This window comes from Sturnira hondurensis, unplaced genomic scaffold (assembly GCF_014824575.4).
Source record: "Sturnira hondurensis isolate 20B ecotype Veracruz unplaced genomic scaffold, ASM1482457v3 Scaffold0014384, whole genome shotgun sequence".
Taxonomy (NCBI): domain Eukaryota; kingdom Metazoa; phylum Chordata; class Mammalia; order Chiroptera; family Phyllostomidae; genus Sturnira; species Sturnira hondurensis.
This window is the reverse complement of record NW_028087015.1, coordinates 10,197,510-10,219,268: the sequence shown is the minus strand read 5'-3', so window position 1 is coordinate 10,219,268 and position 21,759 is coordinate 10,197,510. Positions and strand designations below refer to the sequence as shown.

The window sequence follows — 21,759 nt, the reverse complement described above, 5'->3', positions numbered from 1 at the left end:
ATTCAATCAGAAAGTACAGTGTCTTTTACACTGTAAGCTGCTTTAAATCATATAATGAATGCAGTAGTGGAAATTAGAATCCCGATATGCACTGCTATGCCTCTCTTAATCTACCTGTGATTTTAAATAGCATTTTCTGAGAATCTGTTATTTGGTGAAACTTGTTTTGGGCTCAAGAGTAAGTATCCTTCAGGATCTGCTGTCATGATGTCAGACATTTTTTAAATTAGGAGAGGATTTGACAGGCCCCGCCCTCCCTCTGTTGTGGCAGAGCACACAAACAATAATAATTATTATAATAAAGGCATAGACTGTGCTAATAACATGTGAAATGTTTCCCCCTCCCACATAAACCACCGATTCTCCATGAGAAAGAAAACAATTAAAAATAACGAAGCTAACTGCAACCACACTAATAAGAGAACACGTTTCCGGTGGTTTGCAGGGAGATTGCCTCCTTCCCTCCTATGTTTGGTTTGTTGGTATCCCTATGTCAGCCCCCTAATCCTAGCAAACCAGCAACTATAATTTAAGCATTGAAAAGGGAAATATTAGCAAGGTTTCAGGGGCATTAGGATTTTTCTTACTACACCCTGCTAGAAATAAAGCCACACAGTGTTATATTTATTTGTTTGTTAATTACACAGCATTAAGTGAACACCTATTCTGCTCACACCATTTTGACAGACACTATGGTAGATGGACGTGGTCCCTCTTGGATAAGCATCAAGTAAGTAAGGGACACACACATTCCTCAAATAATGGGCCCCAAAGGATGCTTCTGACAGTCAAGTTACGCAACTTCCAGTGTCTTTTTCCATGGACAAAGAAGTCTGAGTAATTACTAATAACTGTAGGGTACAACAATTTAGAAAAATTAAATAATGGAGATATTCTCTCTAATTTTTTATTTTCCTTTTTATTTAAGTATACACAACAATAAACCTTTCAGCATAGATTGTCTCTCTCTTCATTTCAAAAAGTAAATAATTTTCTTTCTACAATTAGACTTGACTTTCCAGCCTCAGAAAGAATGTCCCCATTGTCTCATGTGATCCGTGATGAACATGGGCATCCAGGACACCAGGTATGTCCTCTGAGGTGGCCACAGGTGGCCTCCCCGGCCAGCTGCAGCATGTGGGCATGTTGGAGGCTCTCGAAAGTGCAGGGTGGCACTGAACACGGGTGCAGAAAAGCCCCTCCCCCTCCTTTTCAGTAGCGCATCAGAGCCACTTTGAGAAGAAACGGAGTAAGCACTTTAGATCGCCCTGCAACTCAAACATGCAAGGCTTTCGGTGCTCACTGCACACCAATCTGATGTGTCCATTGAGGTTAAGGTTTTGCTTTTTGTTGATCTTTGATTTTAAAAATGTCATGGTCTGGGGTAGGTGGACCCTGGATAAATTGGCCTGTGGATCATGCATCAATAACAAAACCTCTGTTCGAATCCTCTGTGTCCCTGCTCAACACAAAAGGCAGAGGAGAGACAGCATAACCCAGGATCAATTCCGTAAGCCTGAGAAGAGGGGAAGAAAATAAAAGTTTGACAGGAATTTATAAATACAGCCTTGGTTAAGTATATCATCATTCATAACACCATTAAATCTATTTCAATAAACAAAAACATGCTTTACTTATTCCTGGAATTCTTTGTGAAAGGAAAACATTATGTGAAAAATAAAGTGTTATTGCAAACACAGTTAAAATCTGAAGTGAGGTTCTGAATAAACAAATGAAATTGCAATGGAATATAGTGTGCCTTAGAGCCATTTCTTGACAAAACAGTCATCTTATTTACACGCTTCACAATACCCCACCATGGATGTCGACGGAAAAAAATAAGGAGAAAAATAATTAGCATATTAATCTTTTTTATGCCGCCATCTTTCAGATCCAGAAGACCATGGTGTAATTTAAATCTAAACGCTTTCCTGGCATTAGAATTCATTTTAGATGGGTCAATTGTTCCATAATAAAGGGATAGAAGGTGTACTTCATGCAAGAGATTTATGTTTGCCATTTGTTCATATTCATGTGCGACTGAATACCCTCAATTCAAATGGTGATGGCTGTTCATATCAGTCGGGCGCCAGCCACACAGATCACTAACCGGCAGCAATGAATTTCATTTGCAGGACAAAAAATACGGCGAAATTAACTCCAACAGTTTATTGATTTTTGCTTAACAGAAGCCAGTATAACAGCTCTATTGCCCTCATAATGATTAGTGACAAAAGTTTAATTAAGCAATTATGAAGCCAATAATAGAGTTGTCTGGCCCGCGCAGCTCCAGTCCGCTCAGGACTTATCTCCCTCCTGCACATCAGAGCAGCTGGAATGTGCTTGAGGAGATTAATGCCGAGAACACAGATGCCTACTTTAATTCTGCTTCACCATGCCGTTTGAATGGAGCCGGGAACACAAGCTCCCCTTTATCAAATTACAAGTCCGCTTTTCATGAATATGTAGTTTCAAAAAAACCTAGTTGTGGCTTCAAGGTGTAATTATAAAGACATACAACAAAAATGACACACAATTCTGTCTTAGTAATCCCTGCTATGAAATATGCATGATAATGTATTACTGAATAAAGACTTAACAACGTTCTAAGAGGCTTTGCCATTGTACCGTTATCCAAACAATTGGCAGCCTTTTCCAAATGTTATGTGAGATATTGTCTGACCTTACATCTTTGTTTTTCTTCCTCTTAAATGTATTGTTTCAAACATATTGTATTGTTATTTGTCTATAACGCCATTAAACTCATCTTGCCGGTTTGTAAGAATTCCCAATTTATTATGTATGCTTAAATATGGTAATATAAAAATATGAGCACCTTCCGCACATTAATCATTTCATAAAATATACACTGTGTCTGGGAACCTGCAAACCTGGAGAGCGGGAGGCGTCTGGGCTGCTCTCCCCATCCTGACACGCACTGCCTCTGCACACACTGCCTTGCAAGAAGAAGCTTGCTTCCTGCTCGGGTTCAGAATACCTTCACTCTCCAGCAAGAATCCGGCTTTTTCTGCCTCTGAAGCAGCAAGTGATCTTGGCCAATTTGCTGGCCCCTTTCTCTTCCTCCAGAAAAAGAAAAGGCTGTGGCATCTTCCTCAAGAAAGAAATCATTTGTCCTTCTACCGCCTCGTAGAAATTCATTTGCGAGGAAGAAATAAAACACCAATATGTATGTAGGTAAATGCATAGGTCCAGAAATCCTATTTTCAAACTTTGTGTGTGACGACCTGAATTGCTACATTTCATTTAACAAAAAATAAACTAAATTCACCCATGGTTCTTTTTCCACAAATAAAATGTGACTTATCCAAATGATTGCAACTTATTTTATCAAAATCCCCCGAAAAGACATTTGTCTTCTTGAAACTGCCTAAAACAGCGTTTTCTGTACAACAGGCAGCAGCTGGGGCAAGTCAGTGAAAGGTTTCCGGGCGGCCTTGTAACTGCCCGCTGCCTATTTCCTTCCCCAGACGCTGCCTGGGTGGTCAACCTATGTCTCACTGGTGACATGCACGGTCTCCCTGGGCAGAGCACCGCAGCGTGGTCAAATCCTTGCCTGCCATCTCTGTGTGGTGCCCTGTACCAGTTCAGGACCCATGGCACAGACAATGGGTGTTCACCGTCAAGCTGTATGAGAGACGAAGGTGTCCCTTGGAGTATCCGAAATTTATCCTCAGTTTTCTCTTAATATCAGAATGTGTCCGTTTTAGTTTAATTATCCAGGCGACTTTGGAGGGCTTTTTGAAGACCTGTACACTCCATTAAGGTGTGAGTGGCACTGGAGCATGCTGATGGGCAGGGGCCAGGCTGCAGCAGGACATGCTTCCCTGCCTCTCATCAGTGGCATGCGCTGCAGCACAAGCTAAGTCTCAGGGTATTTAAACCTCCGGGAAGTTAAAGCAAGTTTCACAGTGGCACGGATCCCTGCGAAGCCCCCTGCCTGTGAACGCCATCCTCAGAGACAACTTGTCCCTGTTTACTCCTCCACATTGGGAGATCAGGGCAAACGCGGGAGAAATCAATGACTTTCTTTTTCACCTCTTCTCGTGTATTAATAAGAGGGGGTTTCTCTGGTTTCACCCCAACTGGTACCCACAGAGATGATTTTAGGGGATCTCCAATGCTTGCCCGACTCCACCCTCCAAGACAGGAACAGCAAGACTTAATTGACCTGAAGTTTATTTTTAAACAATTCTTTTGACATCAATTAAGGAATGTTCAACCGTAAAGGACTGAAAAAAATCCCAGAACATTAAAAAGATAATGTTGTTCTTCGATATGGTTAATTGCCAGAATTTTCAAAAGCCACCAATGATGCCGATTCTTTGAAAGCCCAGCAGAGCTCTTTCCTAAAGGTGGACAAGGACATGTCCCTGTGCTGCCCATGGGGTGGACATCCCCCTGGGAATTCATAACAGTGCCTTACACAGATGAATTTTAGGGACAAAGGTTAAATTAGAATAAGCTTGAATGACTGCTTCATCAAAGCAATCGTGGCTACATGTTTATCTTTCTCAAATATCTGAATAGCAAGAATGAATGGTCATGCAATGTATGTAAGTTTCTCACAGCTTCCAGCTGTTTGCTTCACTGGATTGCTGGGTTTTGAAAGATAAAATTATGTATCTGCTTTCTTGAAGTCAGTCTGTGGAGAGCAGACCACACTTTCCGTCCGTTCTTCAGATTGGGGTGGCCTCTTCCCACAAAGCTGGTTTACCAGGAACAGCTCTAACAGTTCTGCTGAAGTAAATGTTTAACCATTTAATAACTAGCTCAGCCATACCTGTGACGAGTTGTGAGTTGTTCAACTGGCGAATGCCATCTTAATTATTCTCTCTTGAGATAATTTACTTGTTCTCAAAGACACAAAAGAACATCAGTAATTAAGTAAAAGGAGATCTTACATGAGCATATTATTTCAACAACAATATAGAAATCAGCCTGTGATGTCGAATTGGCTGGTGGCCTTTTATGTACCAGCGCAGCGTCCTGCACACAATGGTGCAGCGGTGTGGCCGTGCACAGAACGCAACTGTGCGCACACTCCGCTCGTTACCAGAGCACTGGTAGCACAATTAAAAAACCAGGCGCATCCCTTCAAAATGGAATTGCATGTCATGTGATAAATCTGTGCTTTCTTCCTGATGCATCTGTTTCCCTCTAATTCAGAAAATACCGTGGAGGTCTCTATCCCATAGCTGAAATTAACCAAGAGCTGGTTTTAGCGTTTTGGGTGTGGGCAGTACATGTATCTGGTGACCCTGTCCTATACCTGAAAACTATCTGCATGTTGTTTAACCTCATTGCATTTTTTCACTTGTATTTTGTTTGCATCTTTTTGTGATTGCCAAGTGCTAATTAACGGCAATTTGCTCTTGTTAGCAAAGGGTTCCAAAAGCAGAATGACAACTTTAATTTTCTATATTCAATCCATCACTTTCCTAGACGAATGCAAAACCATTCAGCTTTGCATATTCACTGAATTTTGTGCCATGCAGTTCGAACGGTACGATGAGCTTTAAACCTTGCAAATTAAATATTAGGTGCCCCCTATAGTAATACATTAAGCATGATTGGCTTAGGTAATGTGGTGAGCATGTGACAGAAATTATATCAATCCAAAATACTTGTTCTCAGGGTTTGCCCTCCCATATTTTACTGTGAAGAGTAGCAGATGAAAAATACAACTGTTTGCTAATAGGACTCACGTCTTGTTATGGGTGCCGGTTTTCCGTTTTCCGTAACTCACCATGATTACTTTTTTAGAAGCTTTCACTTTCCTCCAGCCGATCCTCCTCTAGTTAGGCAGCATTAATGACACTTCAGTCATCCTGGCTTTCAAGCCGAGTCCTTCCACAGTGAACAGAGAGTTGACATTTCCTGACATTTTCCCAACTAATTACAGGACAAATAATTAAGCATGTTCTCCTATGTAACAAATGAAGGCAAAAGCCGTCTGTCAAGGCTGGTGATTGATGACACTCCGGGAGACTTTATCTGATGGGTCCTGCCATGCGATGGAGGGGAAGCAAATTTATTAGAATGAACAATGCAAATTCTGAGTCATCTTATCCAGTTATGCGCCAAAGCAATATCCATGTCAAGGTGAATGTGACAATGAAAGCAAAATATTTGCATTTTGTGGAGCAGGTTGAAGGGGAAATCAGAGCGAGAAGATGACAGGCCTAATTATTTTGGCTCATACAGGCTAGGACAGCTGTTTCTGGTGTCCTGAACAAGGCTGTCACACAGGTAACTAAATAGGTCTGCATATAAGTCTGTATCCAACACTACTGAGATGTCTACCACTAATGACCAACGCTAATGTTACTGCCATCCCCGAAAAACAGAAAATGTGTCACCGTGAACCTTCTGTGTGGCAGTCAACATTTCGCTACATAATTACTTGTTAGTGAATTAATTCCTATCTGTCAGTATCTATGCCAGTGTCATTTTTAGACCATTACAAAATTATGCCATCACTATAGCAACTGCAAGCACAGTTAAAAGGCAAAGAGTTCATATACCCTGGAAAAGTGCCTAGTTAGGCAGGAGATAATAATGTAGAATCAAGTCACCACTGCCATGCCTACCTTCCCAATGTTCTTTATTCGGATCGTGTCTTTGATCAACGGTGATTAAACAATAATTTCAGATTTCCCATTTTAATCCACAATGGCTATTTTCTATAATTAAAACTGCAGTCTGCAATAGTAGCTCTCTGAGAGAGGGATGCCCCCCGTCCTGTCAAGTCAATTAATTGGGTGCTCAAAAGTGACCTGCCTAGTGCCGAGTCCCAGTCCGGAGCCCGTATGCAGATGGCGCACGCTTGGAAGCTTCTTGCCTGCCTCCCCCTCCTGCTTTATTCACAAGGAATTGTTGTTGAGTCTGTATTCAGGTTCCTCCCTGTTTCCTTCTGCCTTCCTTTGTGCACGTTGCTTTTGCTCCTAAGTGCTGCCACACCAAGCTTTCAGCTTCGTTCCCACTTAGCAATTCAAGATGCCATCACACAGTCCAATCACTCCTTGCTTTATTCAAATCAGCAAGCCACAGGACTCAGATCCTGTCTGCATTAAGAACGATGGTCAACCTTTTGGACCCTAAATGCCCCTGGAGAAATACACTTTAAGATAGGGAAAGGCGGGCGGGGGAGATAATGTGAGTTACCAAAAATTAAAATTAAAAAAAAATCTTTTGTATTTTAAATAGGAAAGTAGAAAATGTAAACCATCCTAAAGAAAACCAAATCTATGCTCATTGATTTTTTTCTTTTAATTAATTAAAATGTGACCAGGCTGGGGATAAAGAGCTCCACTGAGCTACCCACATAAATTCATCATGGTTGCCTGTAAAACAAGGTTACTTTTGTTAAGTGCAAATATTTTACTGGTATATTTGAAATGATGTTTGGCAGACATATGACTCAGAATGGCATCTTTGGGCCCCAGTGATTCAGTGAAAAGGGTTTGTGAAGAGGGAGGATTTGAAAACAGTTACCAATAAAGTAGGAAGTTCTTTAGAAACACCATCATTTTATTGATTGCTACCTTAATTTTTTGCCTTGTACTGGCTTATGTTTAATACTCCATAACACAACGGGGAAGGCAGGGATATCCTGAATGTGTTCAGATGTTTATCATTTGGTGGTTTACTAATAATACAGATGGGGAGAAATGGGGGAAGATAAGGATTGCATTAATAATTTCAAGTGACAAAAGTGATTCTCCAAACAATTAAAGATGGAATTAGGCCACAAAGTCTGTTGTGATTATTACCTAGGAGGATCTGCGCGTAGCCTGGCATCTGATCCAGACGAAGAAATAAGACATGTTCTGGTTTGGGGGAACTCTGAAAGCCCCGATACGTTCAAGTGCAGCACTCATCTCAGTTCACTAACATCACGGAAGAAGACTGCCAAGTGGCTTTGCCACCTGTAACATTTCAGGCAGATCACTAGAACTAAGGTAGCAAGTCTAAACCAAGAGGGAGCCTAACTTTCAAGGCAGGCTCTCGGAACATGAAAGTAGCGAGACATTTAATCTGCGTTCTGCTTAGCAAGGTTAAGCCCACAGTGCCTCTGGTTACCTCGGCATCCCGAACCGGCAGAAATCAATCGCTTCCCTGGAAGGGCCTCCGAGAGCACTCCCTCTGACGGTGCCATTGACCGTTGTTAACACAAAGGCAACAAAGAACAGTGAGGTCTAGTTTAAAATCACACCCGGTTTTGCACATTTTTGCTGTTCCCAGGCACCCCGTGCACTATCCACATGCTCATAGCAACACCATGCCTTCTTAGGCACAGGTCACTGAGCGCTGAACCTGGGAATGTAGTCTTTCGTTTGTGTGAAATTTATTTTGCTTCAATTCTGCACACAATGACTAATCACAAACCAATCCATGGTAAGCAAAAAAAATTATTTTATTTATAATTTGTGGGGAAATAGTTGGCGGTGAGCATGAAGGAAGGGTCTATGTCCACTCCGATGAGAAGCAGGTGTTTAGCCGTGTAAATAATGCGATATCTTGATAAAGATTGTATACAAATTTGATACAAGGAACCAATGAGATAGTTTCTGTCTAATGATCCTAGTCAATGTAATTAATGTATTCTGCTACATTACATTTTAAGAAGTGACCATTGTGTAATACACTTTGAAATATGCACAAGCTAATGGGATAAGATACAAAAATTATTATGCTGACAGTAAATCATATTACATTCCTAATAAGCATTAAGTAGATAACTAGGTCAAAGCAGTATTATCTTAATTGATTTTTCAAAAGAAACCTGACAGAAAAATGTCAATGCTCGAATATTTCTTCATGCATCATTAAAACAAGATTGGCTTTTAACAAAAGAAGAACCCTTCACAGAATTGATTCTTGCTTTGGGCTGCCTGCAAGTGAGTGTATTACATAAAAATCTATACAGGATATTAAAACAACACCGCTCTGCAAGACAGTTACAATTAAAAGCTGACACCCCCCGATGTGTCCGCCACAGTGGCTTGCCAGAAAATATAAGAAGGTCTTTTTATCCAGTGTGGCCAGTGCGGGAAAACCAGACACATCTACCATTGGGGAGAAAGACTCTGATTAGAGGAGTTTCTAATTAAATCACAACACCAGTTACTTATCTGTTTTCAAACTACATAGATATTACCCAGTCACACAGCATACTAGGGACATCCTGGCCATGTTACCCAGGGTTTTTAATCAGAGCGTGTGCCCCTCGAATTTCTCACTGAGTTGTGGAAAAGGAGGTGCTGTAGTCAACCCCCTGCATGTCACCTTAGACAGGGACGGGATGGTCCCAGTCCACCCTCACAGAGGGAAGGCAAGTTGGTTCTAAATGCAAGTGAGGCATCTCCCAATTCATTCTTGGAACTTGTGGTGAAGTTTAAAGGTAGTTGCCAGGGGGTGATTAGGTGTGACTCTGAGGTGTCTCCTTGCCCAGCATCAGAGGTGCAGACATCCCGCTCTTGGCTGGACATCAAACTGACCCTTTTCCTGAGGGCATCCACCCCTTCCTAGATAGCTGTGCTCTGTTTTCCCAAATGAAGAACCAGGGGCATTTGTTCACTGTACCTAAAGTGGGCCCATGAAACAAGATGTACACTGAGCCTGTTATGAACCAAAAATAAAAAAAATGCCCCCGAGGGGCTTGTCACACCCAGAGCCTGGCCAGGCCTCTCCTGAGGGCACCATCAGCAAGAGACGCTTTCCCTGAAAGGGACTCTGTTGGTTACAGATGAGGCTTCACTATGAAGAAATTTAGACACTGGCGAGAGGTTTGCTGTCCATCCATGGTTCAAGTTTTAATACTTTGAGGAGAAAACAGAAGCAAAAACAAAAATAGTTTTTTGTTTTTAACTCCAGATGAAAGGTAGCTAGACAGAAGCACACGCTTCCTGGGACCTCTCTCCCTTTCCTCCAGGGCAGCAAGGCTCCTCCGTCCTCTCTTCCTCCGTCTGCTCCTCCATTGCAAAACACTCTGTTCAGGGGACTTATCCCTGGGGGACAATCAAGCTTGAGACTTTGTGTGTGTGCTCAAATGTATCCTCATGTGAGGAACAAGGGGGCGGGGGGCCTTGTGTGAAGGCAAAGCCATCTACGAAACTCACCCTCTGGAACTGAGAGGTGGCTTTTTTCAAAGAGCCACCGTCTTCGGGTAATTGGCAAAATGGTAAGCAGTTAAGAGCTCCATGCATGATTCTGTGAAGAAGGAATTTGTGTTCATTAGGCAAAACTTAGCAGGGTGATGATATGGTTTTGGAGAATTCATCTTATTTCCTGGTAAGTCTGTCTAAGGACTTTCATTATTGGTAAGCACTTTGCCCATGAACTGCCTGTGACAAGAATTGAACTGAGCCCCGTTCTCCATGAAGACTGCACCGGGACTCTATGCACCTGCAGGGAGACCCAGTTCCGGGCCGCAGGCAAATGTGTTCAAGCACCCACAAATGCTGGCTGCTTCCCCGCAGCACAGATCAGCAGCAATGGAAGTTTCTTCCAGAAATGATTTTATAGCCATCTTCTAGGATGTCTTGCGTGATTCCCTGCTAAGGGGGCCTGGAGTGTCCACTAAATGCCAAGCCCTTGGACAGGAAGCACTGGGCACTGGGGGAGGTCCTTGGACAGCACCCACCCAGCCATGAGGCCCAAGGGGTCCTGTAAGTCCAGCAGGATGGCCAAGTACATTCATTCTTGCCCAGAAAACAAATCGGTTTAGGAATTAACTTTCTTTTCTGTGTAGTAACTACAGGCCAATGCAGGGACACTATTTCATCACAGTTTATAATTCCATGAGCAAACTATGAGTGAGCTACATTGAGGTCTGCATTTCAAATTAGCAAGCTGAGACTACTGTGGCCAGGAGACCACAGTACGAACATGAACTTCATGCTCTGAGCCTTTCACACACAAGGGTTTGTTCTGGGAAGTGATGGCTCTTTCCCAACTTGCCTGGACAGAGACATGGAATGGTGGAGCTCTGGACCCTGTTCGGTCACCCACCCTCTCATGCTGGGACCTCCTGAGCCCTGGCTCAGCCTTTCCTGTCTCAGGCTCCCTTCTCGCAGTCTCTGGGGGAAGATCTTGGTGCTGAGAATGACCTAGGACTTGAAGCCAGAAAGCACCAAGCTGGGATCTCATCTTGAACAAGTAGCTTTGCCTCCACAAGAACCTGTTTTTTCCATCTTTAAAAGGAACACAGGGGAAATAGGGGTGGGATTTAGAGGAACATATATAACAGATACATGGACAAAAACTGAGAAGGGTGGAAATGGGAGGGAGGGGGGAGCACGGGGGGTGGGATGGGATGGGAGTAATAGACAGAAAACTGTACTTGAAAAATAATCAAATAAATTTTAAAAATTAAATTAAATTAAAAAAAGGAACAAAAGGAGGCTTAGCTGTCAGAATTGCTGGGGGATGAGGATTATGTAAAGAGAACATTCACCATATGGTAGGACCAGCCCCCTGAAGCTCTAGCTGCTTCACAACCTGGGAACAGTGATGCTCCACCGGAGCTCCACCACCCATTCCACAGCGCAAAACCTTCCCACCCTTCTGCAGATCAGACGCATGGCACTGACCAGCCATTGCTCCCTGCCTTTCCCCAACCCACCCTTGTGTGCAATTGATGCTTTGGAAAAGCCGCACTTGAGTTTCTTCTTGAATATACCCCCCAAAGCCCTGGCTCTCCAAACCTTGCAGTTTCTCCTCCCATATTTATAATCCCACTGCAGTCCTGATTTTGTCCACACATTGATTCACGGATGACTATCCTCTAACTTCCTTATCCCAGAGCTGGATTTAATAGTGATCATTCTCCTCCAATCATTGATGATTTGGATCTGACAAAAACATCTACTTCCCCTTGAGGGTCTGCCCATATGGCCAAGACCCAATAGTCAAAGAATTTCAAGTGCAGAAAGAGTTTGGTTTTCATTTTTAAAGAATGTCTAGTCTTCTTAAATAAAACTGTGAAAACATGATACAGAGTTTTTAAATCTCTACCACGTTTGAACTTAGGAAATTTGCTGCGAATAAAGTGCAACCAAGAAAATCAGGCAATTCATATTGAATTGCCTGATTCAATATGAATTGGAGTTTCAATTCAATATGAATTGAAGTTTTAATTGATTTTCAAATGAATACACAAAAATATTTCTAGGTTGTTTATCCTTCAATCAAAATTTATTCCCTAAATAAGGCTTAAATGTCTTTACCTACTTTTGGTTTTATTCAATCACTTTTTGAGATAGACTCTGAGGATTTTTTTAAGTACTTTGGGAAGCTGTTGAGTGGGAATGAACAACCAGTCAGAGAAAAGTCTCTAGTTTGATTACCTTTCTTTAAAATATGTGTATATTTTAATGCATACATTATGCACCTATCTTATTATTTTAACAGAAGGTATACCTGTAGTGATTACAGACCCACTAGAATTTTACACTTTGGTCATCTCCACCTAAGTTTTCAACAGTAAACATAGATGTTCAGTTTAGTTTTTATTTAATAGAATTCCTTCCACATTTCTGATTTGGAGACCACATACCTCAGAACAATATATGTGGTCACATATGACTCTAGTTGACTGGATGACCACGCTGTCACAAGTGATTAATACAATATTGCAATACAAACAAGGCCCCTGTATACTGGACATTGTACAATGATATTGTATATCTATTAAAACATAAAGATAAGTAACATCAACTTACTAATATTTATTAGGTATTGGTAAAACATAAGTTGTACCTGGGTTTACACTTCCATTCTTGAAGAATTTTTTTCTGATTTTAATAGATGGCACTATCTTCGTAAAAGGAATTTAACACAACAACATGTATTGAATAATCTTAAAAAGCAATAATTTTCACCCAAGACTAATTGTTGTTTTATTTAAATTCACTTGTATAATCTAAGACCATTAGCATAAAGCAAGTCAGACATAATGATTACATGAAAATTACTGTTATTGTCAGTTTCTTCCTTTTGAACTATGGCTTCAAATCAGTGAAAATAAATATGTGAATTAGTGTTCATTTGATGGTAATTTAGTGATAAATAGACAAAGCACATTTGGCAGGAAAATAAATTTAAATGTTCATTGACGTTTCACCCACACATTCCCTCAAGTTCACTGAATACTGTTATCTGCTTAAGGTCATAAAGTTATAACTTACATTCCTGTGTCTCATGGAAAGGATGCCACAGCACACTCAGGGAATAAGTAGGACAATTCCTTTTTTTAAAATGTCAGTGCTCTTGAGTCACGTGGCAGAGGATGTTGTCCTAAAAGCCAAGGACTGATTTTGAAGAGCCTGGATTTTGAGAATTTAAGGTTATGCCTCAGAGGATGAAGGCATATATTTTATGCAACTGGCAATGGACTGGAGATTCTGACAATAAAGCTGTTGAAAATAAAATTGACTTCTTCTCATTCCAAATATGATGCATTGGTGAAATATAATCAGATAGATAGATAGATAGATAGATAGATAGATAGATAGATAGATACATAGATACATAGATATATAGATATATAGATAACAGAAAAAACACATGATGGACCTCAAAAGAAAGAAACTAAAATTTCTAGGCATGATAAACTAAATAAAAATGCAAAGCCAGATGAGCGTGGGGCTTTTGTGGAATTAACCTAGGAATGCACAGACCCTGACAAAGTCCGAGCCTGGATAGAGCCCAGGCACTCTGACTTGGCACACCTATCAGCACAGAAGAGAAGACTATTCAAGGTAGATCATGTAATGGGGAGTTTGACATAAAACCAGGACCCCAAGAAGGCTCTTCATTTCATGACTGAAGGGGTGATGAGGGAGAGGGCAAAAACCACTAATCCACTGCTTCAGAAAAACAGCGGAACTGCTGCATGACATGGGACCATCTCTCTCTTAAGAAAAAAAAGTTCAAGCTGTCACCATGAGTGAGTGGGTATAGGTATAGAATTTTCACACCTGTTTTAAATGATTCCTAAACTAATAAAGTAAAAATCTATTTCCATACTGCTAAAATTCCTGGAGCCATAGGTGAACACACCATTGTCCCAGAAGAATATTTTCACACTTTAAGGTGTCTCTGATTAACAGAGGAAAAAGCTGTCACTGATGGAGATGAAGAAAAACCCACAATGAAAATTACAAAACAAAAAATGTCTGAAAATCAAAAGATACACCAAAGTAATTACAGATGCCAATAAATAGTTTGAAAGAGAAAATAAACACACTTAAAATTATAACAGCTATAAGAAGGACTAAAACAATATTTTTAAAAGGGCACTAAAGACAATGAAAGAGTTTGAAATGAAACATAGAATTTCTACAAGTAAAAATATAATCATTGTCAGTAAAAAACATAATAAACTGCAACCCATATTTAAGTTAGCACCTGAATGAATAAAGATGATCAGTCCTCAGTCCCTCTGACAGTCAAGGAAAGAGTAAACACTCTTTTAATGAAAACTAACATTATTTAGATCTTCTAAAATGTTTTATTCACACTATTTGTTATTTACTCAAATATTACCAAATGATATGATTGAAATCCATGAGGAAAAATTACAATAGACTGTCAAGTGATTAAGATGTTAGAGTTGTTAGGTAAGGACTATAAAATAACTATCAATAATTTATTAAAGTGGAAAAGATAAAAATGAGATCAATAAATAAAAAAATTCACTAGAAGATTGGAATTTGAAATAAATAGAGAAAAATTTACCACCAAGAACACAATATCAGAAAATAAAAACTCAATTGGTGAATTTTATAACAGATTACATGAAGGAGAGAGAAGAGAGAATTAAACAATTTAAAAAGAGGTAAATGGAAATACCTGCACTCATACAGAGTAAAATTTTAAATAATAAAAAAGAATAAAAGTAAAAATTATAGTGTCAAACACTAACATACATGTAATTGGAGATTTAGAAAGATAAAAAAGAAATGTGGCAGAAAAAAATTGCAGAGATAATGGCTAAACATTTTTTAAACTAATGAAAAATATAGGCTCACATATTCAAAATCTCTAACAACTATAGAAAAAATAAACACAAACAAATCAATACTTGGGAATAGCATAGGGACACTGCTAAAAAGAGGGGAGAGGGGAGAGAATCATAGAGGAAAAGGGGATGGACTCACATGAACAAGTATAAAGGACACATGGACAATAACTAAGGGTGGGGGGTGGAAATGGGAGGAAGGTGGGGAGCATGGGGCGGGGGACGGGCAGGGTTGGAAATATAAGACAGAAAGCTGTACTTGAACAAGAATTAAATAAAAAAAATTATTTAAAAAAAAAGAATACAAAGGGTAAATTCTTGGCACCCACTCAACCCAGTCGGACAGCTGACTTTCCAACAGTTATGATGGGAGAGAGAGGACTCTGGAGTTGCAGATTTAATTGTGCTGGAAGAAAATACCTGTGAAACTAGAATTCTATAACTAGCCAAAATGTTCTTCACAAAATAAAGTCAAAAAATATATTTACAGAGAAAGTAAAATAGCAAATTTACAACCAGTAGACTGATACTTAGAAAAACATAAAAAAATTAAGGAGAATTCATCAGGTAAAAGAAATGTCATCCAAAGTGAAAGAATAGGGTAACAGGAAGAAATAAAGGGCACAAAAAGGACACGTGTGACTAAATGTACATTAATATTACTGAGGCGATAAATGTTAGTAATAGTCAAAACATATTGTGGGTATTGTAATCATGTAGAACATTTAAAGTGTAATCAAGATTTAAAGAGGAAATCATGTGTAGATAAGTGAAAATTACTAAAGTGAAAGATAAGAAAAGTAATCAGCAAGAACATTGAATTTAATGTAGTTTAAAAAATAAAAGTAGATCCAAAGAAAATACATAGTAAATGATAAATTTAGTGTAAGTTGATAGAAATTATTTCAGCTATGTTAACAATTAATTTTAATGTTAAAGTAATAAATTGATTTATTTAAATATGTATAATATCAGGGAGAAACAAAAAAATTATCAGTATCCTGTTTAAAGATACAGAGATTGTAAGTGAAATATGTACATTATACACACAAAATACTAACCAATAAAAAAAATACACTGTAGTGCTCACTTCGGCAGCACATGTACTAAAATTGGAACGATACAGAGAAGATTAGCATGGCCCCTGCGCAAGGATGACACGCAAATTTGTGAAACATTCCATATTTTTTTACCAAAGACACTGAAATTCAGAACAGGCTGACAGGGAGCATAGGGGAGAGGGGAGAGAATTTCAGGGGAAAAGGGGAAGAATTCACAGAAACTAGTATAAAGGACACATAGAGAACAACTAAGGGGGGTAGAAATGGGAGGGAGGTGGGGAGCACTGGGGGGTGGGCTGGGATGGGAGTGGGGGATGGAAAACTGTACTTGAACAAAAATTAAATTTAAAAAATTAAAAAGAAAAAATACACTCTAATTATTTTTAAAAAACAAAAGAAATAGGCCGGCAAACATAACATATGTAAAAAAACATTTATTTATTAATTATAAAAGAAGTTCAAGAAGCTATAAATGTGCTTATTTTATAAGTATGCATAAACTAAGAATATATACTAACAGGCATAAATGCAAGGAAAAAATGAACAAATCTATCATTATGATAGGTAATTTTAATAAGATATCTTGAAAATGGATAGAGCAAGCAACTAAAATTTGTTATAATTTTAAAAAGATTTAAATGACATAAATGATAAAATTTGATCAAATAAATATCTATTAAACTGCACCCAATTATTAGAAATTCTTATTCATTCTTTAAATATATCCAACTTTTGAAAATATAAAATGCAGTGAGATTCAAAAATCATTTATAAGTGCCAACATTTTTACATTAGACCATTTTCTATCAATTGCAAAATATTATTAAACAGTAACACAAAATAATAACTAACTAACACATTTAGAAATTAAAAACTTAAGTCCTAACAATTTATGTTCAAAGAAGAAATGACTGTGGAATCAGAGGATATGTCAAACAACACTGAAAACACCTGTAGTATCCACCAACATGAAATTTAGAGGGAAACTCATCATCTTACTTTCATATGCTATAAAAGGACAAAGTGAATATTAATCAACTCAATAAAATAGGAAAACAAGGTAAAAGCAAAGTTCAAACGGGAGATTTTGTAAACTAAGTATAAATTTATGTAAAAAACATTAAAAATAAACAGAGTATGAACAAAACTAATCTTTTCATGAAAAGACTAACAAAAATATTGAAACATGGAAAAGGCTAATTAAGAAAAATGAATATTCAAGTTACATTTTGATTATACTATAAAATATGACTATAGAGATTTTTTAATCAAACAAAACTAAATTTATGCCATTTTATGGCTCTAGTAGAACCTTCATCAAAGCCTCCCAAAAAAGTTATAATGATAAAATAATACCTAACTTTTATTCAACTTTTAAATATATATGAAACTGGCCCTCTCTATCTGTGGGTTTCACACTCATGGATTCAACCAATCTTGGACTGAAAATACACTGCCCCCCACCCAAAATCCCAGAAGGTTCAAAAGTGCAGAGCAGCTTGAATTTACAACAAGAAGAGCATTACTCTGGCTATACTGCTGTGGCCTATATGTAGATATAGATTGTATGCAAACACTACACCATTCCATGCAAAAGACTTCGGCATCCTTAGATTTTGGTGTCTGCAGGGGGTTCCTGGAACCAATTCTCTTTTCAGATATTGAGGGGTGACTATATTTCTTATACATAGCATATATATTCCTAAATAAAATTCCCACATATAAAATCTATCAAAATAGATAGTAACATTGAGACGGAAAAGACTTTCCTCAGGGAAAAATACAAATAAATCATGAAGGAAATGATGAATAAATCTGGCTCTATTATCATTTGTCACTTTTTATGACAAAAATACTCAAAATCAAAATTAAGCCAAATATACATTAAGAGAAAATATTTTGACCAAAAAAGATAATTGCATTTAGAAAATATTAAAAGCCTTACAAGCTTACAACAAATTGACTAATATAAGCAATTCACAAGTGAGAAAATTATATACTTTGCAAAATCAACAGGTATTCAACCTCACTATTCAGAGAAATATAAGGTGAAATAACTATAAATAATATTTTATTCAGAAATTAACTAGAGATATGAGAGCTTAAATCATTTTAAAAACCTAATTTTTCCTAATAAATATATAGAATGTTCTAGTTCTTTAAAAACCTGAGAATATCTGTTATTTTTATATTTAAATGACAAACCCAGTTGGTACAGGGCTCTTGAGAAAAATGTTCCTTCTTATTCACCCCCTGTTTTTTTGATATGGCCTTTGGAGACATCTGAGACCAGCCTAGTGTTGGCTTTGTTTTAATTTTTTCTGGAAGGTTATAGGATGCCGTTTTCCCTACACTTGAAAATACAAATGGGCAGGATATGATTAGGCCTAAACAAATTGCTTTTTATTTTGAAATAATTATTTTTAAGATACACAGAGATCTTTGTTCAGTCCAGAAAAATTAGATAATTTATTGATTATTGATATTGTTATTATTGATATGGGTATAGTCATAATTTACTGACTTATTAACTGCCATTTCTCATTATCATAATTATCCCATGATAGAACTGCTTTCTTTGTCCTTGCCATCTGCAGTTTCCAAATCTTAGGGGTTTTTCCTAGTCATCCTGGAAGAATCCAAATTTACCACCAATTCAACACCCTGCAACAGGGATTCTCCTCTTCATCTGTCGAATAGAAATTGAGTTGTGCTATCAACTTTGGATGTCCCTTTATTCTTTCCTCCTTTAGAGTCTCTCACGTATGCATGTTCACCTGGCGTGTCTTCTCCTGTGGCATTGTGCTGTTGTTCATAGCACCTGCAACATTTTGTCCACTCCCAAAGGAAATGGGAACATAGGGGGAAAGGACTCTAAATCATGCCCTTCCACTACCTGTAAGAAGGAACTTACAGAAGCAGGTTCTTTCTGCTTCGTGAGAACACTCTATGTCCCTTCTGCCACGCAAGTTAGTTCAGGACGCACATGTCGACTCTTCTTTGGGTCATTCATCTTTGAACATGGTGAGTGGACTGAAGATTTGTGTGTGTTCACCTGCGTGGCATCTAGTGCACGCTCAGCCCTATCTACCACTTAGCATACTCCACCCTGCACACCTAAGCCAAGAGCGTAGGTTGTTGATATGCATGTGACTAAACGTTTTGAGGCCTTAAAAGTGTTTTTTATAGGGCTTAAAGTGAAATCTATTCTTATCCCCAGTGTGATTTTTCTTACTACTCTGGAGAATTCTGTGTGTTCACATATGGCATGCAAATAAAACATCCCTTCCTCTATCCCACACCCACCTATACCCAAAGCACACACTGCGAGGCCAACCTCTTCCTGTACAGACACTTTCTGTGTTGGTCAGCGGGCAAAGGGCGGGACTCTGCCTCAGTACACAGTTCAGGGAGAAAGGACCAGCAGACTACCAACTGATGTCCTGGGCAGGGCCATGTCCAGGACCCCAAACTGAGAAGGGGCATTTGAGAGAGTGCCTCCCTCCATCCTGCTCTGGCCAAGAAGATGGAACTTTTGTCCAGGATGGGATTTCATAAATCCACTCAGCCAGTGGCACAGTTAGGGAAATCCCTGCAGATAGGGTTTCTGGTCTTTTTTCATTGTAAACCTACCTTCTCATGTATCATCTTGCTTATTTCAGTGGCATGTCATAAAAGAAAATAGCAGGTTCTCATAGTCACATACCAAATTTACTCAGTTTTGTTATATTTTTTCTAATAGCAAAAAACAGTTGTAGTGGAACTTGATTTTGTTTAAATCAACTCATCATTTTTTCTGGTTACTATGCTAATTTCACTTATTATGAATAAAACAACAGAAAAGTAAGACTGTTATTTTAGGTATGCAAAAATGGAAATGCATTTTCTCATCAACTTTGGAAAATGGTATTTCATGTTATAGCCCATGAGTGCGAATCCACTGCCTCCCCTCCCACCATTCACTTCACTGGTGAGCACGCCTTGAGGCTGACTGTTTGTTTTCTTGGTAATGTGTCAGCCAAGGCCACCACTCAGGGCCTTGATCTCTTCAAGGTACTGTCCACCAATGTTGGCTGTACAGGGTTTCTATCATCTTACATGAATGTCCTAAGAACTAGAAATATATTTGTGATGCCAGATCAGAGGCATCGTTTTGTTTTAAATGTCCATGCATTGCATCCAAGTATGTAAATCGGTTGGATTTCTGACAATCCGGGCCTCTGTGTTGGAACAAACGAAAACATCCCCTGACTTGAAGCTCACAGCTCAGCTGTCCAGATCAGCGGAGAAGCTGGTGCCCAGTGATGGACCAGAGTGTATGCTGGAACATTCTCAGGTCAGAGCTTTTGAAAGTTTCAAGTCTTCTTTAAATTTGTTGAACCGTTATTTTAAGCTTCTTTGTGTGATTTTCTCTTTGAGAGCCAGAGCCAGTTCAGTCTTAAAATATATTTCATGGCGGCCTCAACTGTAGAATGTTTGACAATTAGCCCTGGGAGCAGGGAGGCACGGTATAGTTTCCATCCAACTACAAAATAATGTATATATATATGTGTGTGTGTGTGTGTGTGTGTGTGTGTGTGTATGTGCATGTACATGTATATATGTATATGTAGTGAATAAAATTTTCACAGAAACTGCTTTAACTAGCTTAGTTTGTATAATATCTATGTGCATGAGTTATCTTTGGTCAGTACATATGTATCCAGAAGAATATTATTGAAATCCTTTTATAAACTAATTAGTCCTTGTAAATCAATTGGGTTTATTTTTAAAATACAATTTCCAACATATATATGTACAGTGAAGTGTGTTCTATAAAACAACAATGAGAATATTTGCCCTAAAGTGATTTACTATTTACACACTTTATTTATCTACATATTGAAATAAAATGTGGGTAGAGTTTCATTTATCAGAAATTTATTTAGCCAAGTCAAATAGTGTAACAGCTTTTGAAAGAGAGTATTTTTTTAAATTCATTATAGTCTCAGACTTGTTTTCAAAGGTGACCAGGTTGGTATGTGATTAGTGGGACTGCAGCTGCAAAGCTCTGCGTTTCTAGCCCTGATGGGTGCCTATATTTCCCTGGGTCCCCCTGTTGGGATGGGGCCCCAGAAGCAAGCATGCGTGATCGTACTGATAACCTGGTATCGGCACCCTTCTCCTGAGTGCAGCATCCTGGTTTGGGGAAGAATCTCTGTGTTAGGTGAGCTGCACAGACCAACCCGTTCTGCACCCTTCCCTGTGTGCACACCCCGTCCCTGATTTACTGCAATTCCTCCATGGAGAAGCGGGCTTCGTTTCCCTGCCCCTTCATTCTGAATTCAGCATGTGGATTGCTCTGGGTGATGGGATGTTTGCAGTAATGGATGCAGAAGTTTGAAAAGTGCTGGCATGTTTCTGCTACCTCTCTGTTCACGAGGACATGCCTGGGCAGGCAGCTCTAGGTGGACACAATGAGCAGAGCTGAATCACCTTGCAGCCCGGCCAAACCATTTCAGATCAGCCAGAGAGTAGGCAAGCCCAGCAGCAAGCAGCAAAACTACCTCACCCCGTGCCCCAACCACAGATGCCTGCTGAAACTGAGGTCAGCTAACCCCAGCCCAGGTCAGCCCCCCTAGACCAGTCTGACTCAGGACCATCAATGTGTAT

The 21,759-nt window shown here is 39.1% G+C and overlaps 1 non-coding gene across 1 annotated transcript; it reads left to right on the top strand.

Annotated features, from left to right (window-relative positions):
• Positions 1-16,128: 16,128 nt before the first annotated feature.
• On the top strand, positions 16,129-16,235 carry LOC118998912 (U6 spliceosomal RNA). Its single transcript, XR_005068984.1, has one exon. It is a non-coding gene; the product is annotated as a U6 spliceosomal RNA (small nuclear RNA).
• Positions 16,236-21,759: the final 5,524 nt, after the last annotated feature.